At 43.8% G+C, this 26,521-nt stretch overlaps 1 long non-coding RNA gene across 1 annotated transcript; it reads right to left on the bottom strand.

The window, feature by feature from the left end:
• Nucleotides 1–7,472: 7,472 nt before the first annotated feature.
• Nucleotides 7,473–23,931, bottom strand: LOC117520088. The gene is made up of 3 exons (XR_004563531.1): nucleotides 23,812–23,931; nucleotides 20,558–20,559; nucleotides 7,473–7,484 (listed from the first exon to the last, which is right to left on the bottom strand). It is a non-coding gene; the product is annotated as an uncharacterized LOC117520088 (long non-coding RNA).
• Nucleotides 23,932–26,521: the final 2,590 nt, after the last annotated feature.

The following is a 26,521-nucleotide window of genomic DNA, read 5'->3' as shown; positions in this document are numbered from 1 at the left end:
TAGTTGGCAAAGTTGGCAGTATACAGCTGTGATCGAAGGAATGTACATGGACTTATGAACACTGTCACAGATGATTTGAGCTGCAAGCCATTTGTTCTGTCATGTGCTGGTCACCACCTGCTGAAACATAGGGAACATAGGGTTCCTATGTTGCAAATCTAGATGAGGTCATTGGTAGGGATGAGCGAGTACACCACTATCTGTATCTATTCAAACATCTAAATTATCTGTATCTGTACTCGGAGTGGGTGGGGCCTAAACCAGAAGTGGTCATGGTTTAACCAGAAATGGGTGGAGCTTAAATCTGTACATTATTTTAAGCCTTAAATTGATATGGATCGATCAGAAGTTGCTATATTTATTTTTATTTGAAAACTATTTACAGAACAGCCTCAAATTTGAGATTCAAATCAATGATTTAATCAGAAAAGTAAGATAACTATTTACAGAACAAGTTTCTTAGAAACTCAGAACATGAATATTCTTAAGTGTATGAATGAATAACAGAACAGCCTCAAAATTGAGATTCAATGTAATAGGAAATTATAAACTACTAAGTATGCATGAACAAGAGTTGTCATACTCAACACAACTTTCCTTATTATTATTATTATTATTATTATTTAATTTTATGACCAAACTGTTATTTTTTTCAATTATTTATTTATTTTTACTACCTGACGTTCTTGACATTTTTTTTCCACACAAAGTTAAACAATGTTGATTAAGATGTCCATACGTGTGTGTCGTGTGTGTGACTGAGTGAGAGGGAGAGAGAGAGGTTGTGCTAAGACTGTTTATTTTTTAATGATCTGTGTGAACTTGGTGCAAACATCCAGTGATGGCAAACAGGGAAATAATATGTCAGCCTTGTTCACTGTATTCTGGTCAAAAGCACCACATTCAGTACAAGCAAAGTTTTCCATACCATACCACTTTATTTATATAGCACCTTTCACAAACATGGTTTCCAAAGTGCTGTACAAAAATAAATAAATAAATAAATACCCCCCACACACACACACACAGAGGACCACACACTCATGCAGTGTTAAAAGCCAAAGGACAGGACAACCTGTTCTTTCATAATGTATATGATTTTGTTGGGTTTTATAAGTGTAATAAAGTTTTACAATTAAAAATAAGAAAGAAAAAAGTAAAGAGGAAAATAATCTTACACACACATTTATTCAAAACACACAGCAAACTATGATAAACAACTGTTTTGACACTTTACAAAGGTCATTTGAGGTCTTGTGTGAAAGACTACAACAGAAAGGTTCAAACAATAAACACAAATGCACATTTTGAACAATATATACAAAATGGTCGATGCGTTTTTTTTTTTTGTTTTTTTGTTTTGTCTTCATCTCAACGCAGTTTCTGTCTGCTATTACACAAAGTTTACAACACAAACTTGGACTGTTCTGTGCTGCTCCTAAAGCAGCTTTCATTCACACTTTGGCCCACGTTGGCTACTTACAATCTGAGGAGCAGCCCTTCCCCTCGCTCCATTGATATGGTAAACAGTGCTTTATGCCGAGAAAGGAACAGAGTTATCCAGTAACATTCACATGCAAACTAGTGGAGCAATCCTGATAGTTACACACTCTTTGTTTGAGCATGTGAGATTGTCATCAGAGGCTCTCTGTTTGCTCCTGCTTTCACTGGTCGCTGTGCGTAATGGTGCAGGGTGCACTGGATGTACTCATTGGAGCACCCAGGAGGCTATTCAAATGGGCCAACTGGTATCATATCACTCACTACTGAAAATGATCTTTGGCTTTTCGTGTGAGGTAAATCTGCCCTACGATTGAATTTTGGAAAACCATGTGACTGTTGTGTGGGCCGCCGAAGAGGAGGTACTGCTGGCCCACCACCAGATGGCGCCCTGCCATGGTGCGCACGACTCCCAGTCACAATCCTCTGTGGGGATTTAACCCTTACCACTCCAGCACTGATCGACATGGGGTCGGAAGGGAACCTACTTGACAGTAGGTGGGCTAAGGAGGTAGGGCTCCCTCTGGTGGCCGTTCCTTCACCATTGAAGGTGCGGGCACTAGATGGCACCCTACTACCAGAAATTACACACCAGACACAGCCTTTAACTTTGGTTGTCTCTGGAAATCACAGGGAGAAGATTGTGTTATTTGTAACACCTTCTACCTCCAGGATTATTTTGTGATTTCCATGGATGGTTAAGCACAATCCCCGGATTGATTGGCCGTCTGGGGTTGTGGCTCAATGGAGCGAAACCTTCCACCGGGAGTGTTTAAGATCCTCGGTGCCACCCGGCGATGATGTTAAAGAGGAGGTCAGAGTCCCCCCCAATCTTACGGAGGTGTCGGCTGAGTATCATGACCTTGCTGACGTCTTCAGCAAAGATCTGGCACTCACCCTGCCCCCGCATCGACTGTATGATTGTGCCATTGATTTGGTTCCAGGTGCTGAGTACCCGTCCAGCAGACTGTACAACCTCTCACGTCCTGAACTCGAATCAATGGAGACCTACATCCGGGACTCATTAGCTGCCGGGTAATCCGAAATTCTTCATCCCCATTAGGTGCAGGTTTCTTTTTTGTGGGCAAGAAGGACGGCGGTCTCCGTCCATGCATTGATTATAGAGGGTTGAACGAGATCACGGTTCGCAACCGATACCCGTTACCTCTATTGGATTCAGTGTTCACGCCTCTGCATGGAGCCAAAATATTCACAAAACTGGATCTTAGAAATGCTTATCATTTGGTTTGGATAGGGAAGGAAGACGAGTGGAAGATGACATTTAACACCCCCTTAGGTCACTTTGAGTACCTGGTCATGCCGTTCGGCCTCACCAACGCCCCCGTGACGTTCCAAGCTTTGGTTAATGACGTTCTGCGGGGTTTCCTGCACCGATTCATCTTCGTATATCTAGACGAGCTCCTCATCTTCTCCCCGGACTCTGAGACTCATGTTAAGCATGTCCGTCAGGTCCTGCAGCGGTTACTGGAGAACCGGCTGTTTGTGAAGGCCGAGAAGTGTGAGTTCCACCGCACTTCTTTGTCCTTCCTGGGGTTTATCATCTCCTCCAACTCTGTCGTACCTGATCTGGCTAAGGTAGCGGCGGTGAGAGATTGGCCCCAACCGGTAAATCGTAGGAAGCTGCAACAGTTCCTAGGGTTCGCCAATTTTTACAGGAGGTTCATTAAGGGCTATAGTCAGGTAGTCGGTCCCCTTACAGCCCTGACCTCCACAAAATTCCCCTTCACCTGGTTGGATCGGTGCGAAGCCGCGTTTAGGGAGTTGAAACACCAGTTTTCGACTGCACCAGTTCTAGTGCAGCCCGATCCTAACCACCAGTTCATTGTTGAAGTGGATGCCTCTGACTCAGGGATAGGAGCCGTGCTGTCCCAGAGCAGGGAGTCCGATAGTGTTCTCCACCCTTGTGCTTACTTCTCCCGCAGGTTAAATCCCGCTGAACGGAACTATGACGTTGGCAATCGGGAACTCCTGGCGGTGAAAGAGGCCCTCGAGGAGTGGAGACATCTGTTGGAGGGAGCTGTGGTCCCATTTTTGGTTCTCACTGACCATCGGAACCTGGAATACATCCAGACCGCTAAGTGTCTGAACCCCAGACAAGCCCGATGGTCACTGTTTTTCAGAGGCTTCAACTTTAAGATCACCTATCGCCCCAGGACCAAGAACATCTGGTCTGACGCCCTGTCCCGGGTGCATGAAGAGGAAGTTGGAGCAAGGCTGTTGGACCCACCGGACACCATCATACCGGAATCCACTATCGTCGCAGCCCTCATGCGGGACGTGGAGGGAGTGGTCAGGGAGGCCCTGACGTGACACCCAGATCTTGGAGGTGGTCCTCCCAACAGGCTGTACATCCCACCAGACGCTCGGACTGCCGTATTGGACTGTCACGGTTCCAAGCTCTCCTGCCATCCAGGGGTGCAAAGAATCGTGGCAGTGGTCCGGCAGCGGTTCTGGTGGGTGTCAGTCGAAGCCGAAACTAGGGACTATATCCGGGCATGTACCATCTGCGCCACGGGCAAGGCTACACACCAGCCGGAGAAGGGGCTCCTCCAGCCATTGCGTGTGCCTCATCGCCCCTGGTCCCACATAGGAGTGGACTTCATCACGGGTCTCCCTGCATCCCAGGGTAAGACTGTCATCATGACGATAGTGGACCGGTTCTCCAAGGCGGCCCACTTCGTGGCCCTCCCGAAGCTCCCGACTGCCCAGGAGACTGCAGACCTCCTGGTCTACCATGTCGTGCATCTGCATGGTATCACGACGGACATAGTGTCAGACCGTGGTCCTCAGTTCTCCTCGCAGGTCTGGAGGAGCTTCTGTAAGGAGCTGGGGGCCACGATGAGCCTGTCGTCCGGGTACCACCCTCAAACAAACGGTCAAGCAGAGCGGGCCAACCAGGATCTGGAACAAGACTTAAGGTGTGTCACATCTGCGCACCCGACGGCCTGGAGTCAACACCTGGCCTGGATCGAGTACGCACACAACAGCCAAGTGTCGTCCTCTACCGGCCTCTCCCCGATCGAGGTCTGCTTGGGGTATCAACCCCCGTTGTTTCAAGCTGTCGAGGGAGAGGTGGAGGTGCCCTCGGTCCTGGCCCACCTCAGGAGATGCCGTCGGGTGTGGAAGAAAGCCCACTCTGCTCTCCTGAAGGCCCGGACGCGGGCTAAGGACCATGCGGACCGCCAACAAGCCCCGGCCCCAGCTTATCAGCCCGGGCAGGAGGTTTGGCTATCCACTAAAAACATCCCTCTACAGACCGACTCACCAAAGCTCACCGACCGTTACATTGGACCGTTTAAGATCGTCAAAGTGATCAGCCCTGCCGCAGTGAAGCTTCAACTCCTGGCTTCACTGCGGATTCACCCGTTTTTTCATGTCTCCAAAATCAAACCATATCACACATTGGACCTCTGCGTCCCCGGACCGGCGCCGCCTCCTGCCTGCATCATCGACGGCGAACTAGCGTGGACTGTCAGGAAGCTCTTGGATGTACGTCGGAGAGGTCTGGGGTACCAGTACCTGGTAGACTGGGAGGGTTATGGCCCAGAAGAACGCTCCTGGGTGAAGAGGAGCTTCATTTTGGATCCCGCCCTCCTGGCGGATTTCTACAGGGAACACCCCGACAAGCCGGGTCGGGCACCAGGAGGTCCTGTTGTGTGGGCCGCCAAAGAGGAGGTACTGCTGGCCCACTGCCAGATGGTGCCCTGCCATGCTGGCACCTTTTGCCCTGCAGAGGGCGCACAGACTGGTTGGATCCTCCAGGTGCACCGTTTTGGCTGTCAGCTACCAGTCATTATTCATCACCACATCCATAAGAACCTGGGAGAGACACCATAACTCTGCCGAGTTATCAGCTTACCACGCTGTACCGGGTCTGACAGCCACGAGCGGTGGCCACCTGGGGGAATCAGGACTTGGTGGCCGTTCATTTACGCCCCGTGGCGTGGGTCCGTGAACCAATTCCAACTGGACACTCACATTATGCACATCATCACACAGCTTCGATGAGGAGTACAAAGATGGCCGATGGCTGGCTCAAAAGTCTGTGGAGTTAACTTTTCAGCAAAAAAAAAAGTAAGTTTCTATCTCATATCATTAAAAAGTTATTTATAATTTAGGAAAGCTTGGCCTTAGCCATCGTATACGACGGCGTCGGCCCAAGAGGGTTAAGAGGCAAATCTTTCCACAGCTGAGGGCCCACCACAGAAAAAGCCCTCTCCCCCCTGATTTTTAGTCTCGTCACAGGTACAACAAGCTGGAGCTGGTCCTCGGACCTCAAAGCACAGGGAGGCTGGTAAATTTGGATGAGGTCCGAGATGTACGCCAGGGCCAGTCCATACAAAACAAACAATAAAATCTTAAAATCAACTCTAAAAGAGGAGCACAGCAGAATTTTGGACCAACTGCAAGCGGGAAAGTGCATTGTGGCTGATGCCGATAAAAAGTGCATTGCAGTAGTCTAAACGAGAGGAGACAAAACCCTGCACAACTTGTTTGAAAGCATTAAAAGATTAAAAAAAAGGTTTAACTTATGAAAAAAAGATGCAAATGATAAAATCTAAATTCGACAACCGCATTCACCTGCTTGTCAAATTTAAAATCTTTATCAATGATGACACCCAGGTTGGTGACAGATTGTTTCACGTGCTGTTTAAGAGGGCCCAAGTCCAAGAGGGGGTCAGTATTTCCAAATAAAATGAACTCTGTTCCAACTGACTTTATATCACCCAACCAATCGAAGAGCAAACAAACGGTTAAAAAAAAACCCCGACCGGAGTGGAGGCACAGACACAACACAAGTCGTTTTCAGCTCTGTCTTGCCAAATGCACTGCGTACAATATGAAACAAGTTCACCAAGTAACTTTAAATATCATACAAACCAAAACAGAGGCGAATTGATGAAAACCTAAGGAGTACTGAGAGAGCAACATGAGGTAGAATCAAGCCAAGCACACACAGAGAGAGAGAGATCAGTTCCTCCGTGTGTGTCCCAGAGGCTGCAGAGAGACATGTCTGTTGTGTAGGGAGGGGTGGGCGCTGTGTGTGACTGACCAATCACAGAGCGTGAAGACAGTCAGTTACCCAATCAGGAGTTTCCTTCAGCACAAGCACAGATATTGACAAGTTTTACTTGTATCATGCCTGTGCTCATCAAAAATGCTTTATCCGTACCAGATACTCGTCTGAAATGAGTATCCGACTCAACCCTAGTCACTGGCATTGCTGGGGTACAGTGCAGGATGCTTTTTTGTCTGATCAGCGCTGTCGGGTCAGCGTGACCAGGGGCCTCATGTACAAAGGTTGCATACACACAAAAACGTGGTGTCTCCATGCTAACATTCAGATGTTTCAAAAGTGAAATGATTGTGGAAATGTGCTGTGCCCCACATCAAGTTCATGGCTGGTGTACCCAGGTTTCTACAGCTATTGTTCCTCTGGCAACATTTAGAGGAAATGCTGGGAAACTGTTAGTAATGTGAAAACAAGAAGTCATCAGAGTGATGTGCACATCAGACACACACATATGAACAATTAACATACCCACGTGTTTCCTGTTATATGGGATATGTGCAGAGGAGGGACCCAGGTTATATCGGGAGAAGGATGCTGAGGATGGAGCCAACAGGCAGGAAGAGAAGAGGGAGGCCAAAGAGGAGGGTGAGATGGAAATGATTGATCTGGTGTGGCGACCCCGAATGGGAGTGGCTGAAAGATCAAGAAGTTTATTGCTCTCCACAAGTGGCCCTTGCTGTTTTTGGCCCCATAATATTTTTTTACACTTACTTCTGGTTGCACCAGCTGTTCTCCTTTTCTATTAGTCTGTCTATACCTGGTTGCACCGGATTTTTGTGCTTGGCAGAAGCACGGCAAACTTTCCTTTTTTGTATTTGAAAGGGCATCAATAAATTAAAATGTGTAAAATAGCAAGAGTTCCAATATTTTTGAGGGCAATTGAGAAACACTCGGGCAGCATCTTACATCTCAAATAAGCAAACAGAGCATGAATCAACTGCAGTCTGCTTGTTTTATTCATCTAAAATCACTTATATATAAGGCTACCTGAATTAAAGGAGAAATGCTGCTTTTAACAACCTGGACCTGATTTCTGGAATAAAATACGCCCATTTACTCACCGATATAACTTTGGTGTCATTAGGAGTCCGTGGATCAAAGGATGTGTTCAGGTTTAAATCTGGTTCAAAGCTTTTTCTTCTTCTACAGTACTAAGGTGGATTAAAACTTTTTGTGGAACACAAACTACTGTACAGGAGGGACCTAACAGTCAATATGTGTCACCGATTCCAAATGGCTCTTTTCAACCAGACGTGCAGTGCCGTGATATGTCAATCATCTGGGTAGCACCTGGGGTGTCCAATCAGATTTCAGGGGAGTCCAGTGCAACCCAGCTACACCCATGCCAGGAAGTGTTCAACATTTGATATTTCCTGTTTAACTGTGGACTCAAAATTTAGTACTTCCTGTTTTACCCTCAACTTCTCACTGAATTCCCCCAAGATCCTACAAGATCTCACTTATTGTCAATCCAGGAAGTGTTCAATATTTGACTTTTTTTTAAATGAGACAAACAAAAAGTTACACAGAAACCTTACAGAGGATTAAATACAACAACAAAAACATACCAAAGAACAGGTTAATTTAAATAACACAGATTAAAACTTGGGGGGGGGGTAAACCTTTCCAAAGTTAAACACATTTGACATTTCGCGTTTCAATATGGATTCAAAACTTGGCACTTCTGTTTCAGTCTCAACTTTCCACTGAATTCTATGCACAGCCACAGTAATTAAGCAATCAACATCAAACTTGGTATGGTTACTGGGGGTACCAAGGGGGATGTCATTGGGGCCCTTAAGTTGAAAGCATATGTGCACACACACACACACACACACACACACACACACACACACACACACACACACACACACACACACACACACACACACACACACACACACACACACACACAGGGAGCCTTATATATTAGATCCTTTCTCCATCCCAAGATGCTCATTATTTGAATCCGTGTCTTAAATAAAATAACTGGACCAACACTGATTATAGTAGCAACTGTGTATCGTCTAGGGTTGAGCTGGATACTTGTTTCAGATGAGTATCGGGTACGGATAAAGCATTTTTGATGAGCATGAATATGATCCGAATAAAACTCATCAATATCTGTGCTCGTGCTGAAGGAAAATTCTCATTGACTGACTGTCTTCAGGCTCTGTGATTGACCAGTTACACACAGCAGCCGCCCCTCCCTACACAGTCTCTGCAGCCGCTCCAACCTGTCTCTCACTCTCACAGAGGTACACACACAGACAGGAACTGATCTCTCTCTCTCTGTGCTTGGCTTGACTCCAGCTCACGTTGCTGCTCTCTTCAGTACTCCTTATGTTTTTTTTCAGCTTGTCTCTATTTTGGTATGATATTTATTTAAAGTTACTTGGTGAACTTGTTTCAGAACGTACGCGGTGCATTTGACAAGACAGAGCTGAAAATGGCTTGTGTCGCATCCGCCACTGCCTCTAGCCAGGTCGTTTCTTTTCTTTTTTTTTTTTTTCTTAATACCGTATGCTTGTTTGGCTGGTGGCATAAAGTCAGTTCAGTTGGAAAACTTTGCTCGTGGTGCTTTTGAGAAGAATGCAGTATTATTTATTTCCCTGTTTGCCATCACTGGATGTTTGCATGAATCACAAAGTTCACACAGATCATTAAAAAATAAACAGCCTTACACATATAGCTGAACACACAAAGTAGTCTATATTAATATTTTTATTGTATATGGCTGCATGCAGTATCTGACACTTTCTCACTGCAGTTCATAAAAATAAATATATTATAAATATTACAAATTAAGCTTTATATACTGTAATTAAGATTTTTATAGGCTTTGAATACAGTAGATATTTAAACTGTTACATAGTGCTCACATAGTCTCTCTCTCTCTCTCTCTTATACAATGAGTGATACAGAGGGTACTTCAGCTGACACTGAACCAGGCAATATCACTTGCAGTAGCAGTAGTGGTAGCACCCACCTTGCCCCCACTGAGACCAATATTGCATCTGGTGATGGAGGTCCTCCTCCACCAAAAAACAAAAGGACCTCTGCAGTATGGGACTCTTTCACTGTTTGTGAAAATGATCCCTCCAAAGCCATGTGTAAACTTTGCAAGTCCAAAATAAGCAGAGGTAGAGATCCAAAACATTACAATACAACATCTCTACATAACCATCTTGTTGTGTGTGGGCCGCCAGAAGAGGAGGTACTGCTGGCCCACCATCAGAGGGCGCCCTGCCTGAAGTGCGGGCTTCAGGCACGAGAGGGCGCTACCGCCATGGACACAGCCGGGGGTGACAGCTGTCACTCATTACCTCTTGACAGCTGTCACCCATCTACTCAACGTCCTCTCACTCCATAAAGACCAGACGTCATCTCCACCTCGTTGCCGAGATATCATACTTCATTGGAGGTAATACTCTCAGCCTTTTTGTGAGATTTGCAAATCTGTTATTGTGAGTGTTTGCAGGAGTACCGGTCGTTTTTGTGGAGGCTGTGCAAGACGGCGCTCTTTTTCTTCTGAGACCGCTGCAACATATTGAGTGAGAGGTGGAGGTGGCATTCCCACCGCTGTTGTTACTGGGTGTACACACACCCACACTTGACTGTCTTTGTTCTTCGCCAGCAGTACCAGATCCGACAGTCGGGGACGGTGATCACCTGGGAATTCGGGACTTGGCGGCTCCAGTATTCACCAGGTTCTGTGGCGGCGGAAATCGTGTGGTTCCGGCTCTTCTCAGGACAGACGTCTTCTATCCTCGAGCCTGCCCACACGTCACCTTTGTGGATTGACTGTAATGATATTCTGAGATTGTCTGTATGTTCGTTGTGCACATTTCACAACATTAAATTGTTATATTTTGGCTCATCTATTGACCGTTCATTTGCGCCCCCTGTTGTGGGTCCGTGTCACTACACTTTCCCAACACATCTGTTTCTATGTTCATTACATGAGAAAGCCCACTGTATCAACCACCTCCTCCTCCACCTCTCCTGGCAGCATTTCTTCTCAGAACACTGGTGTTCAGCTGGGTGCTGCTAAGGGTTCACCTTCTTCCTCCTCTTCACCAATACTCACTGCATTTACAGCAAAGCAGCCATTCTCTGCAAACCATCCCAGGTCAAAAAAAAATTACGGAAATGATTGGTAGGATGATCTGCACTGATCTTAAGCCTTTCTCTGTGGTGGAGAGGAGAGGTTTCAAGTCTCTTGTTGTCTTTTTAGAGCCCAAGTATAAGATCCCATCAAGGCACTATTTCAATAGAACTGTAGTGCCTGAGCTGTATGAGGTAATGAGAGGGGAGCTGGTCTAGTCACCCAAGGCAGCTGATGAAGGTGCCATCAACCTCACTACCGATCTCTGGACCAGCAACCACAATGCCCATGCATACCTCTGTATAACTGGGCACTGGTGTGAATGTGTGGGTGAATCATCAGTGCAGAGGACAGCAGGGCTGCTAAATGTTGGTCTGCTGGACATCGAGCACACAGCAAACAACATTCTGTGCTGCCTGAAAGAAAAGATGAGAGAGTGGGAAGAGTCTGTTGGACAGCCTGTTAGAGTGGTTTGTCATGTCAGATAATGCAGCCAACATGGTGAAGGCTTTAAGTGAATTTGGCCACATGTGTGTCCCATACACTTCACTTGGTGGTGATCAAGGCACTGGAGCAGGACAGGATTGTGACATCCCTTCTGTCCAAAGCCAGGACCAACTCTGGCTATATTCATCGCTCAAGCAAAGCCAACAACAGACTACATGAGCTGCAAACACAGCTGAACCTCCCCAGCACACTGTCATAACAGATGTAAAAACAAGGTGGAACTATACGTTCTACATGCTCCAGCGGTTGGCGGAGCAGCACAGGACAGATTATGTGCAGATTATGACACAGGATTCTAACATGGGTAGAGCTCCAACAGAGGTTGGCATCAGACATGCTCACTGTTCCGAGTCCTTTAGAGGAGGTCACACAGTGCCTCCATCTCTGAGGTCATCCCCTACTGCATGGCTTGTGCTCCATCATCAGGTCACTGCATTTGGGGGCTTGTGCAGCTGGTGAGGAATTTGAGGATGACTCTGATCATGTTATGGCTGGTGGTGATGATCATGATGCCACAGAGGGGCAGGACCAGGATGGTGCAGCTGAGTCCAGGGAAAAGTTAGGAGCAGCAGCAAGGAAACTCGCAGCCAGTCTGAGCAAAGAACTAGAATGGCGTTTTGAACCCATCTTTGCAAACTCCACATTTCTGCTCGCCACTCTCCTTGATGCCAGGTATAAGGCCAGCTGTTTCCAAAACAGTGTTGATGTGGATGCACTGTAAAGGACATTATTCCATAGGATGAAGCTCTGTGACCTTGTGGCTGCACCTGCAAGGAACACAGAAGAGACACCTGCCACCAGCAGCACTTCAGTCCTGTCCTTCCTGCAGAAAAAGAAATCGGCTGTTCCAATGAGGACACATTTGCCATCAGGCATTTGATGTGGAGGCCTACCTGGCAGTTGGGGACATCAGCCTTACAGATGACCCAGTGAAATACTGGTCACGCAAGTTCCAGTGCTGTCCCAATTTGACACACTGCACTGCAGCATCTCAGTTGTCCACCTACTAGTGTCCAGTCTGAGCGTGTTTTTAGCACAGCTGGAAATGTGGTCAGTCCACAACAAGCAAACCTACACCCTAGCCATGTGGAACAACTGGTCTTCATTAAAGTAAATGAAGATCTGAAAAATAGCATAGGACTATTTGGTCAGTAGAACAACCTCTCTCTCCCTCTCACACAGTCACACACACACATGCACACACACACACCTTAATGAACATTGTTTAACTTTGTGTGGGAAAAAATGGTAAGAACGTTAGGTAGTAAAATAAATAAATAATTGAAAAAAATCACAGTTTGATAACAAAATTAAAAAAAGAAAGTTGTGTTGAGTATGACAACTCTTGTTCATGCATACTTAGGAGTTCATAATTTCCTACTAAATTGAATCTCAATTCTGAGGCTGTTCTGTTATTCATTCATACAGTTAAGAATATTCATGTTCTGATTTTATAAAAAAAACTTGTTCTGTAAATAGTTCCTTAACTATTGTGATCAAAAACATATTCATGTTCTGAGTTTATAAAAAATCTTGTTTTGTAAATAGTTCCTTAACTATTGTGATCAAAAACATATTCATGTTCTGAGTTTATAAAAAATCTTGTTTTGTAAATACTTCCTTTACTATTGTGATCAAAAACATATTCATGTTCTGAGTTTATATAAAAAAAAAAAAAAAAAAAAAAAACTTGTTCTGTAAATAGTTCCTTTACAACTGTGACCAAAAACATTGAATCTCAATTCTGAGGCCGTTCTGTAAATAATGTAAAATAATGTAAAACCATGCCAACTTCCAGTTTAGGCCACGCCCACTCCGAGTACAGATACGGATAGTGGTGTACTCACTCATCCCTAGTATTATCCACCCAAAAACAATAAGGATTTCAATGGATTCTCCTCCCTTCTCACCCACCTCTACACACACTCTCCAAATGTCATTGTGCAATATACACATGGACAATCTGAATCAATTACTTGCTATGGATTTCACATAATGCCTGGACAGCTTCGGTTTTCAGCAATATATAAATGTTTCTACGTATTCAAAAGGTCACAACCTAGACCTGGTGTGCTGCTGTGGTGTTTCCCCTTTCAACTGCTCTTCGACTGACCTCCCCATTTCTGACCATATGCTTGTATCCTTTAATTTAAATTGAACTATTTTCAAAACCAAGCCCTCAGGTACCATCTCATTCCATAACATCAAGAACATTGATTTGGTAACTCTCACTTCAGCCATCGAAACACTTCTCAATACCAGCATTCCCTCTACCACAGATGAATTGTTTTTTTTTTTACTACAACAGTCTCCACACCCTGCTGGATTCACTTGCTCCCTTAAAAACCCAGACTGTTTCATTCACCCACTCTACACCGATATGGAATGCATTATTATTATTATTATTAGATCATGACTCACTCACTGTACTTTAACTACAATCTGAATGGGCCATATATATATATATATATATATATATATATATATATATATATATATATATATATATATATATATATACAGTGGTGGGCACAGACAACCAAAAAACTATCTTTCATAACAGATAATCAGATAACTGAAAGGTTATCTTTTATTAAGCTAAACCGATAAACCACCCAAAAATTTATCGAAAGCTACAGATAACCAATAACCGATAAATTCCAGTATTGTCTCCGGTACACTTGCAACTATTAACAAGCTGATTTTGAGTTTTAACACCAAGACTGCTTCTGGAAGCATCAAAGGCGATGACACACACAAACAATGAGTCAGCACTTCTGCCTTTATGCGCCCTGGCTCCTGCTGGAAGCTCCTTTTTTACTACATGTTTACTACGTGGCTTCCAGCACAGAAGCAGCTGAGAGAAGCAACAAAGCTCAACTCTTACTCAATAAAAGCGCTGCCGTCGGGCAGAGGTCTTGGAAAATAAAGCAGTGCTGACTTAAGGTTTGGTGTATAAATAAAATTAATACTGATAGAGTAACTCAATTAATGTCAATTCTGTCATTTGTACAAAGTTAAAATATAGCATATCTTTTAATGTTGAATAATGCACTAATTCTGAAGTTTTATAACAAACACAGACAGATGGCAAAGGATTCTGGGTAAAATGTGCCCGCTAACATTGACTGGTTGACTCATTCATTCTATGTAAACCAATACGTTAATGTGAGGTGTGTTGTATGTTTACAGATAAATGTGCTTTTGTAAAATATGCCATTTTGTATTTGTAAAAAAAGGCATTTAAAAAAAAAGCCAAGTTGTAATTAGATAACCATCTGATATAACCGGTGTCAAAATAAATAGAACACTGCCATGATCTACTGGTGTCAGACGTTCAGTACTTACGCTGGGCTTACACTATGCGAGTTTTGGCCCTTTTTCAGCTGATTTTTCACACGTGTGAGAATTTTTTGGATTGTGCCGAGTTTCAGGTTAATCGCGCGTCCTGCATCGTGTAGTATACATGGAGTAATGAGCTGCGTTTAACATCTCACGACCACCTCCTGATTGCCAATCGTATGGTCCAATGAAAATCAAACCTGTTTGATATTCTGGTTGGCCATGGTGAGGGTATCCCGCTGCTGATGCGCTACAAGCATCCAACATCTCGCACTGTGCCTGTGCAAACACCGGAGAGAGCATAACAGTGATCATCTCTTTGGGAGAGCAGCTTCTGTTTCTTTTTCCCTCTTATTCTTCAACTCATGGAAAGTCTTGTAATTTTTTTTTTTTTTTTACTTTGATGTCTCCCATTGAGAGTTTTTGTAAAATATAAGAAATGTAAATTAAGTTTGAAAAAAAAACTTCTGTTTACATTTTGCTTCTGGAAACATGAGTTCGACGTGTGATTTTTGAACGTACAATGTGTGTGAGAACATACATCGGGCGCTCTGAACTTTTACACCGTGCGGTAATGTCGTACAGTTTGAGCTGGAACCAAGTACAGTGATTGAAAATATTGTACAGTGTCTGCCCAGCTTCAGGGCGAATACTGCCATGAACACTACTGGCCAGTAGATGGCAGTAGAGACCATGAAAACTTGCCAAAACAAAATTCCAGATTATCCGTATCTGCTACGTTTAAGATCCGTGGAATTTAATAAACGCAAACACAATAACGTCTATAAACCCAGAGAATATATTCACGAGAGTTTCAGACACAATATACAAAGAGTTTAATGCTGTTGTGCATGTGGAGCTTGATCAGAGTGTCTCAAATGCATTTCTCCTGTCGTGAACGTACTGAGATTACCCTACCCATAATGCATTGGACACAGCATTGCCACACTAAAACCTTAAAGATTAGCGCATTACTTTAAAACTAAAACATATATCTGATATTTTCACTTTATAAAACTTTATACATGACGTTAATTTAAATAACTTGTCCGAAATTAGTTTGGTTAAAATTGGAACCATACGTTAAAAATGTATGCCTCTGGATGACTTGGGTGATATTGCCAGCATATCAGTATGGGGTTAAAAGAAGTTTTTTTTTTTTTGTGACCAGTTCTCCTTTGCCTGCAGAGGATAGAGCGGTTTCTTTCTAGAAGCAGCTCTCCTCTGCTTGCAGAGGGTAGAACTACACATCTGCTACAAGACATTTAACAGGTAGGTGCTCAACTGATTTAAAATGTAAAAAATGTTTGTAGCTATTCAGCTTTGTTTACCATGTTAATAGTATAAAAATTATCGGACCATAACTTATTGGAAGATAATTCGTCCGATAATGGTTTTCAAAGTTATCTGAAAAGCTAATCCGATAATGAAAACATTATGTTTGATAATTATCAGTTATCGGATTAGCGGAACTGTGCCCAACACTGCATATATATATATAGACTGGATGGAGGAGGCCTTTGAGAGGAAGAGTGCCAAGTATGAGGAGTTGGCAAGCGAATGCCGAAGCAGGGAATGGAAGACTCGATGCAACCCCACTGAGGTTGGCTGCAGAGGATTCGTTGGCTAGTCACTCATCAGAGCACTCGAGATGTTGGGAGTGAAGGGATTGCATTGCAGAAGAGCCATCAAAAACATCACTGACACGGCAGAAAAGGCATCAAGATGGCTGTGGATCAAACGGGGTGATCCGTGGTCCATTGAGCTACTTAGACACAAGCCGGGGCCTGATCACCCCCGGCTGGATCACATGGGTGAGGGTGTATGATGTTGAGAGACCCTAAACACCCAATCACCCCAGGGTACATCACTGAAGATGTGTCTGAGTTGCACCAAAAGTGTTTGTGAAAATCAAACACACATACCAGGGCTGTGAAATGAAAATTGTGAAATCCGAGGAAAATTTGCAGGGGGTCGAGCTAGGGTCCAGGGCCCACGGCCCCAGAAACCAAATTAATTTTTATATCTAATGATACATTTTCAGCATATCCTAGAAGGAAAATAATCTCAAAAGAAGTGCATATTTAAATGATCCTAGACTCAACCTTTCATTTAAACTGTCAATGATCATGTTGAAATAACAGAATACGACGTGGAAGTAGGACCTGGAATTATTTTCCTTTTAATTGTAAACCAAATTAAGCAATAACTCAGAACAATTAAACTTCATGAAATTCATGAAGACTGAAAAGACTGCTAAAGCATTTCAAAAACCACAACTAAAGCTTGTAGAATATTTTGAAAATCAGGGTAAAATATCAATAACGTATCTTATAGTAAAAAAGTCACGTTGTGTAAATTCCTGTAAAACCACTCAAAGCCACAGTGTCTTTTTTCCCATGAAACAAGTCTACATTAATTAAAAACTAATTTACATTCTTGTGTAAATTCATGTATAAATAAAAAAATCCTGTTTGAACAGCACATTTATTTTCCAGAGAGAGAAAAATTACCATGTTTCCTGACAGCACAGTTCAATTTTCCCATTTGTCTTTCAGGTGTCTTCATGAAGCCAGCAACAATTCCACGGATTTGTGTCCTTGTCAAACTTTTTCAAACCATCTTTCTTGCCATCTTCTCTCTGTCTGATGTCGCACCATGACATAGACATGCTGTAAAAAATTCTTCTTATAAAAACGTGAGCGCTCTAAAAGTTTGTGATGTCCACATGCTACGTTTAGCATCTTGCAGGAGACACACAGCATCGCCGCAGCAACCACAGTCCCGCTTTAGGACAACTGTCACAACAGCTACACTTTGAGTGGCATTTTCTCTCTGCGAAGTTCCACGGATCCAAGGACACAGATTTGTATCTGTAACACACAGATCAGTGTCCGTGGACTTATAAAACTTGCACGATGTCATAAAAAAAGGAAACTCGCTGTGGTAGGCATTTTAAAAACTAAGCGATGATCACAATTACAGAGTACAACACTAACAACCCCCCCCCCCCCCCCCCCCCCATGATGAAATCTGCAGAATTCCTCGGATCTGCGGAGTTTTCACAGCCCTGATATACACACACACACATAAGAGGGTGGGTGGTGTCTCCCTTAGAGATAAGGTGAGAAGCTCGGCCATCTGTAAGGAACTCGGAGTAGAACCAATGCTACTTTGCATTGAAAGGAGCCATCTGAGGTAGTTCGGGCATCTGTTAAGGATGTCCCCTGAGTGCCTCCCTAGGGATGGCATGTCCAGTGGGGAGAAGACTCCGGGGAAGACCCAGGAATAGATTGAAATATTATATCTCCACACTTGCCTGAGAAGGCTTCGGTATCCCTCAGTCAGAGGTGGATAATGTGGCCCAAGAAAGTGAAGTTTGGGGTCTCCTGCTGGAGCTATTGCCCCCGCACCGCAACCTGGCCCCGGATAAGCAACTGAAGATGAGTGAGTGAGAGTGAGTGTGGTGTTCCCATTGCTTTACATTGCCAGTCATAGCCAATCACAGCCTGTCCTTTCATTGTTATGCAGATGATGTGCAAATCTATCAACCTATGAGGACTATGGAAACAGTGATTTGTCTTCATTGTTTGATTGTATTAATGATTTAAAGCACTGGCTGTGTCAACATTTCCTTGACCTGAATGATGGTAAAACAGAGACTATTTTTTAGACATTCTGTTTCTGCTTTCCTGTTGCTTAATGCTGACAAATTATACCTTAAGGGTAGTTCAGTGATTCTGTTTTCTTTTTCTCTCTGTTCGAGATGTGGCTGGATCCACATGCTGGATAGGATGATTTCTGTGTAGGACGTGGGACTGACTCTGCTGAAACAAATCCAACGAGTGGCTCAGTGATCCCCACCAACCACCGGACCAGAGCGGGGTCCAAAACAAAATGGGAGGGAATCCACGACCACTCCTCGGGGCCGTAACCCTACCAGTGCACCAGGTACTGGACCCCACAGCCCTGCCGCCAAGAGTCCAGCAGGCGGTGCACCGCGAAGGCGGGCCCACCATCCACGAACCGGGCGGAAGGGCAGGGGAAGAGCAGGAGGGCACAAAGGGCTGGACCTAACAGGCTTGTGATGGCTAATCAATCAATCAATCAATCAATTTTTTTTATATAGCGCCAAATCACAACAAACAGTTGCCCCAAGGCGCTTTATATTGTAAGGCAATGCCATACAATAATTATGTAAAACCCCAACGGTCAAAACGACCCCCTGTGAGCAAGCACTTGGCTACAGTGGGAAGGAAAAACTCCCTTTTAACAGGAAGAAACCTCCAGCAGAACCAGGCTCAGGGAGGGGCAGTCTTCTGCTGGGACTGGTTGGGGCTGAGGGAGAGAACCAGGAAAAAGACATGCTGTGGAGGGGAGCAGAGATCGATCACTAATGATTAAATGCAGAGTGGTGCATACAGAGCAAAAAGAGAAAGAAACAGTGCATCATGGGAACCCCCCAGCAGTCTACGTCTATAGCAGCATAACTAAGGGATGGTTCAGGGTCACCTGATCCAGCCCTAACTATAAGCTTTAGCAAAAAGGAAAGTTTTAAGCCTAATCTTAAAAGTAGAGAGGGTGTCTGTCTCCCTGATCTGAATTGGGAGCTGGTTCCACAGGAGAGGAGCCTGAAAGCTGAAGGCTCTGCCTCCCATTCTACTCTTACAAACCCTAGGAACTACAAGTAAGCCTGCAGTCTGAGAGCGAAGCACTCTATTGGGGTGATATGGTACTACGAGGTCCCTAAGATAAGATGGGACCTGATTATTCAAAACCTTATAAGTAAGAAGAAGAATTTTAAATTCTATTCTAGAATTAACAGGAAGCCAATGAAGAGAGGCCAATATGGGTGAGATATGCTCTCTCCTTCTAGTCCCAGTCAGTACTCTAGCTGCAGCAGTTTGAATTAACTGAAGGCTTTTTAGGGAACTTTTAGGACAACCTGATAATAATGAATTACAATAGTCCAGCCTAGAGGAAATAAATGCATGAATTAGTTTTTCAGCATCACTCTGAGACAAGACCTTTCTGATTTTAGAGATATTGCGTAAATGCAAAAAAGCAGTCCTACATATTTGTTTAATATGCGCTTTGAATGACATATCCTGATCAAAAATGACTCCAAGATTTCTCACAGTATTACTAGAGGTCAGGGTAATGCCATCCAGAGTAAGGATCTGGTTAGACACCATGTTTCTAAGATTTGTGGGGCCAAGTACAATAACTTCAGTTTTATCTGAGTTTAAAAGCAGGAAATTAGAGGTCATCCATGTCTTTATGTCTGTAAGACAATCCTGCAGTTTAGCTAATTGGTGTGTGTCCTCTGGCTTCATGGATAGATAAAGCTGGGTATCATCTGCGTAACAATGAAAATTTAAGCAATACCGTCTAATAATACTGCCTAAGGGAAGCATGTATAAAGTGAATAAAATTGGTCCTAGCACAGAACCTTGTGGAACTCCATAATTAACTTTAGTCTGTGAAGAAGATTCCCCATTTACATGAACAAATTGTAATCTATTAGACAAATATGATTCAAACCACCACAGCGCAATGCCTTTAATACCTATGGCATGCTCTAATCTCTGTAATAAAATTTTATGGTCAACAGTATCAAAAGCAGCACTGAGGTCTAACAGAACAAGCACAGAGATGAGTCCACTGTCCGAGGCCATAAGAAGATCATTTGTAACCTTCACTAATTGTTGTGAAAGTGTAGGTACACGGACCCACAACAGGGGGCGCAATGAACGGACAATGGAGAAAGGTGAATAACAAGTTTTACTGTTGTGAAAAGAGCACAACCAATACAACAATTAATAATTTGGAGTTTTAAGCCGAAATCTGCTGGTGTCGTGTGGGCAGGCTCGAAGGTAGGAGACGTCCGTCCTAGTCGAACCGGAACCACCCAGATCTCCTCTGCCACCGAATCCCAGAAGTACTGGAACCGCCAAGTCTCGAATTCCCAGGTGGCCACTGCCTCCGCTCGTCGGATCCGGTACTGCTGGCGGGAAAGAGCACAAACACACAGGTATGGATGCGACAGCACCCAGTAGACGGAGAGGGGAGAAGCCGCCTCCACCTCTTGTCACAATGAGCAGGAAGGTGAGTACTTATCCAAGCAAGTAGCTTTCTGTAGTCAGCTGTCCTGAAAAGGTTTAACAAGGTTTATCAGAGTCTTCAATATATGCTTGCAGAGAAGGTTACCTTAATCTCAAGGCGATATCTCGGCACTGAGGTGGAGAAGCCGTTCTGCTGATATACCTCTGTGTTGAGTGGAACAGCTGTGTCCAGTGATGGGAGGCAGCTGTCACCCTGGCTGCTCCCGTAAGGCGGCAGCGCCCTCTGGTGCCTGGAGCCCGCACTCCAGGCAGGGCGCCCTCTTGTGGTGGTGGGCCAGCAGTACCTCCTCTTCAGCGGCCCACACAACACTAATGCTGTTTCTGTACTATGATGAATTCTAAAACCTGACTGAAACTCTTCAAATAGACCATTCCTCTGCAGATGATCAGTTAGCTGTTTTACAACTACCCTTTCAAGAATTTTTGAGAGAAAAGGAAGGTTGGAGATTGGCCTATAATTAGCTAAGATAGCTGGGTCAAGTGATGGCTTTTTAAGTAATGGTTTAATTACTGCCACCTTAAAAGCCTGTGGTAAATAGCCAACTAACAAAGATAGATTGATCATATTTAAGATCGAAGCATTAAATAATGGTAGGGCTTCCTTGAGCAGCCTGGTAGGAATGGGGTCTAATAAACATGTTGATGGTTTGGATGAAGTAACTAATGAAAATAACTCAGACAGAACAATCGGAGAGAAAGAGTCTAACCAAATACCGGCATCACTGAAAGCAGCCAAAGATAACGATATGTCTTTGGGATGGTTATGAGTAATTTTTTCTCTAATAGTTAAAATTTTGTTAGCAAAGAAAGTCATGAAGTCATTACTAGTTAAAGTAATGATACATACATTCTCAGACTGCATTAAACCTTGAACTCAGATGCAAAATGGATAACATCTCGGGGCAAATGCAGAGCTTGCAAAGGAAGATGTCGAAGACCAGGGAATATTCATAATTTTGTTCTGTTTGTTCATGTGAAGCTGTAAAAGTGTTTTTCGCTGCTCACCTATAAACATGGCAGGCTGATCAGCCTCTGAAGGACAAAATGCCCCATTGTTTTCCTCCAGAAGAATTTCTATGGCCTTGGTGAACATTCGGCTGCCTCCTTACACACAGACAGAAACTGACTCACACATGAACAGAGACTGAAAGCATGCTCCACCTCCACCCCCCCTCCCCATACATCCATCTTGCTGCAGTGTTTAGAGGCTGTTATTTCTGCAAAAGGAGGCTCTACTAAATATTGATGTATTTTTGTTGTTGGGGTGACCAAATTTATGCACCTGCCTAATTTTGTTTAAAGAATTATTGCACACTTTCTGTAAATCCTATAAACTTCATTTCACTTCTCAAATATCACTATTTTTGTCTGCTATATGATATATTTAATTGAAATTGCTGATCAAAACAACCAATGATTTATAAAGGAAAATCATGGAAATCATCAGGGGTGCGCCAACATTTACATACAACGATATTTGATCGTGTCCTCATTCTATTTTTTTCTATATTTTATTTTATTATTATTATTATTTGAATGAGAATGTAATAATCCTGCCATTTGTTGATTGCAGTATTGACATGATTAAATCATGTGAAGGGGAGAGCTGTTAATAAATACATTAGAAATACGAGGGTAGGCTGAAAAGTTCTAAGGCTCACTATGATGCAGTTAATGCATTAACTGTACCATAGTGAGCCTTAGAACTTTTCAGCCTACCCTCGTACATATGTCATATAATATTATTGATTTCAGACTCTCTAAACCCATGTTAATGCATTGTTGCATTTCTGCTGGGTGTTATGTGAGGTTAAAGCGATGACTGTCATCAAGTTTGCACTGGGTCAATATGTTCCTGATATCTGCACAGTAATTCACTGTGTTCTTGTTAAGATATTTGTTTGCACCAAAAGTATATCTTCTAAAAGCTAGCGACTTTCATTATCTTGTTATCATGTGAAAAGATGTAACAGCTGCAATGATTCCACTAACACAAGGTCTTGCTTTCAAGTCTTTAAAGTCTGACCTAGTTAGCCACATAGCCTAAACATGACCTGGCATTTTTTGATCACGTAAACACATGCACTTCTTTTTCAATGATGTCAATGGATGTCATTTGTCATAGAAACCTTACTGTAAACTGCCTGCAACACATTTCAAAAAAGCTGGGACAGTGGTACGTTTACCACTGTGTTACATCACCTTTCCTTCTAACAACACTCAATAAGCGTTTGGGAACTGAGGACACTAATTTTTGAAACTTTGTAGGTGGAATTCTTTCCCATTCTTGCTTGATGTACGACTTCAGTTGTTCAACAGTCCGGGGTCTCCGTTGTCGTATTTTGCGCTTCATAATGCACCACAGGCAACAGGTCTGGACTGGAGGCAGGCCAGTCTAGTATCCGCACTCTTTTATTATGAAGCCACACTGTTGTAACACGTGCAGAATGCGGCTTGGCATTGTCTTCGTAACCCTACCAGTGCACCAGGTACTGGACCCCACAGCCAGCAACACATGCTCTTGGATGGCAGCATGTGTTGCTCCAAAACCTGGATGTACCTTTCAGCATTGATGGTGCCATCACAGATGTGTAAGTTGCCCATACCATGGGCACTAACACACCCCCATACCATCACAGATGCTGGCTTTTGAACTTTGCGCTGATAACAAACTAGATGGTCTTTTTCCTCTTTTGTCCAGAGGACACGATGTCTATGATTTCCAAAAACAATTTAAAATGTGGACTCATCAGACCACAGCACACTTTTCCACTTTGTGTCTGTCCATTTCAAATGAGCTCGGGCCCAGAGAAGGTGGCAGCGTTTCTGAATGTTGTTGATGTATGGCTTTCCCTTTGCATGGTAGAGTTTTAACTTGCACTTGTAGATGTAGCAATGAACTGTGTTAACTGACAATGGTCTTCTGAAGTGTTCCTGAGCCCACACGGTAAGATCCTTTACACAATGATGTTGTTTTTTAATGGAGTGCCGCCTGAGGGATTGAAGGTCACGGGCATTTAATGTTGGTTTTTGGCCTTGTTGCTTACGTGTAGAAAGTTCTCCAGATTCTTTGAATCTTCTGATTATATTATGGACTGTAGATGACGGAATTGAACGTTACAAGACATTCAGACGTTCTTAAACTTTTGGACCATTTTTTCATGCATTTGTTCACAAAGTGGTGATCCTCGCCCCATCTTTGCTTATGAACAGCTGAGAATTTTGGGGATGCTCCTTTTATACCCAAACATGACACTCACTTGCCCCGTCCCTACTTTTTTGAAACGTGTTGCAGGCATCCATTTCAAAATGAGCAAATATTTGCACAAAAACAATAAAGTTTATCAGTTTGAACATTATATATCTTGTCTTTGTGGTGCATTCAATTGAATATAGGTTGAAGAGGATTTGCAAATCATTGTATTCTGTTTTTATTTACATTTTACACAACATCCCAACTTCATTGGAATTGGGGTTGTAGATGTGTTGTACTGACAGTTTCATGCTCCTCCTATAAAAGAGTGTGCAAGGCCAGAACTTTTGACTGTATATTGACTGTTGTTTGTTTGCTGCAAATATTTACTAAAGATCTTTAAACTTACTTGTTTTGTCTCGTGTGATCTTTGACTTTTATTTAAAAATTATTCTGACAGTCCAACCCAGCCAGGAGCTCCACACCTGTCTCCTTTCACCATTGGATGATGTGGTGTCACCTAAAACCTACGTTTGTGAGAGACAGCGGTTCCTGGATGAGAGGAGAGAGGAGCTTCTTGAACCTAGAGGAAGCTTGACCATCAGAGATGGTCAATGGGGGGGCAGAAAATCTGTCAGTGCCTGGTGTGACCACCATTTGCCTTCATCTTCACCCAGTGCAACACATCTCCTTCGCACAGAGGCTGGTGATTGTGGTCTGTGGAATTTTGGTCCATGCTTCTTCAAGGACTGTGTAAAGTTGCTGGATATTGGCAAGAACTGGAACACACTGTAATATACGCTGATCCACAGCATCTCAAACATGCTCATTGGGTGACATGTCCGGTGGGTATGCTGGCCGCCAAGAACTGGAATGATTTCAGCTTCCAGGACGTGTGCATAGATCCTTGCAACATGAGGCCGGGCGTTATCATGCTGCAACACGAAGTGATGGTCGTGGTTGATCAGCAATGGGCCTCAAGATCTCATCACAGTTTCTCTGTGCATTCAAAATGCCATCAATAAAAGCACCTGTGCTCATTGTCCATAACATACACCTGCCCATACCATAACCCCACCACCACCACGGGCCACTCAATCCACAATGCTGACATCAGCAAACCGCTCACCCACACGACGTCACACACAGTCTGCCATCTGCCCTCAACAGTCAAATCTGAGATTCAGCCATGAAGCTAACACGTCTCCAATGTGCCAGACGCCATCAAATGTGAGCATTTGCCCAGTCAAGTCAGTTATGCTGAAGCTCTGCAGTCATGTCGAAAACCCAGTGAGGACGACAAGCATGCAGATGAGCTTCCTCAAACAGTTTGTTTCTGACAGTTTGTGCAGAAATTCTTTGGTTCTTCAAACCAATTGGTTTGTTTTTCCCAGTGTTGTGTTAGTTTCTCCACCAGATGGTGTGCTCAGTTTTGTTTCACACCTGGATCAGATGACTGATTTCTGATAGACTATTTAAACCCAGACTTTCTGTTCTTGAATTGCCGGATTCTTCCGGATTCTTGCCGATAAAGTGTGGGCCGCCAGAAGAGGAGGTACTGCTGGCCCACCACCAGAGGGCGCCCTGCCTGAAGTGCGGGCTTCAGGCACGAGAGGGCGCTGCCGCCTCACAGGAACAGCCGAGGTGACAGCTGTCACTCATCAGCTATGACAGCTGTCACCGATCATCTGCACTTCACCCCAGATAAAAGCAGGATGACACCTCCACCACGTTGCCGAGATATCGTTCTTCTAAGGAGGCAATATTCTCAGCCATAAACTAAACTGTATCTTAGTCTGAACTCTTTTTGCAGCCGCTTTCCTGTGGAGCCTTGTCCGCTGATTGGTGGTTTGTGAGAGTGCCAACATCTTCGCCTCTCACTCTTTCCAGATAAGTGCTGAAACAGGAGATGCACGAGTGTGTGATTTGAGGTGGAGGTGGAATTCCCACCGTTGTTGTTACTGGGTGTACACACACCCACACTTGACTGTCTTTGCTCTTTGCCAGCAGTACCAGATCCGACACGCGGAGACGGTGGCCACCTGGGGGATTCGGGACCTGGCGGCTCCAGCATCCTTCGGGTTCGGTGTCGGAGGAAATCGTGTGGTTCCGGTTCTTCTTTAGACGGACGTCTCCTATCGTCGAGCCTGCCCACACGACACCTTTATCCATTGACTTTGTATCATTCTATAATCTGCTGTGTATGGTTGTGGCATTCACAACAGTAAAGGGTTCAAATTTGACTTTTTCTATTGTCCGTTCATTTGCGCCCCCTGTTGTGGGTCTGTGTCACTATACTTTCACAACACTCCCCCTCTAATTCCCGCATTAGAGCAAACTGACTTTTCCTGATGTTCCAGACAATTCCAGTAAGGTTTCCCAAGTGGACCTGGACCCTGGCACTAACTACTTGCACCCAGTGGTGGGCACAGTTCCGCTAATCCGGTAACCGCTAATTATCAAAGGTAACATTTTCATTATCGGATTAACTTTTCAGATAACTTTAAAAGCCGTCATTGCATCAATTATCTTCTGATAGCTTTTTAGACCACTAACATTATTACAGGCATAGTAAATAAAGCTTTAACAGTTAACCATTTTTAAAGTCTGATATCAAATATTTTAGAGCTTATCTGTTAAATTTTTTTGTA

This window comes from Thalassophryne amazonica, chromosome 1 (genome assembly GCF_902500255.1).
Source record: "Thalassophryne amazonica chromosome 1, fThaAma1.1, whole genome shotgun sequence".
Taxonomy (NCBI): Eukaryota; Metazoa; Chordata; class Actinopteri; order Batrachoidiformes; family Batrachoididae; genus Thalassophryne; species Thalassophryne amazonica.
Note: the sequence above shows the minus strand (reverse complement) of the source record. Positions and strands in the feature narration are given on the sequence as shown.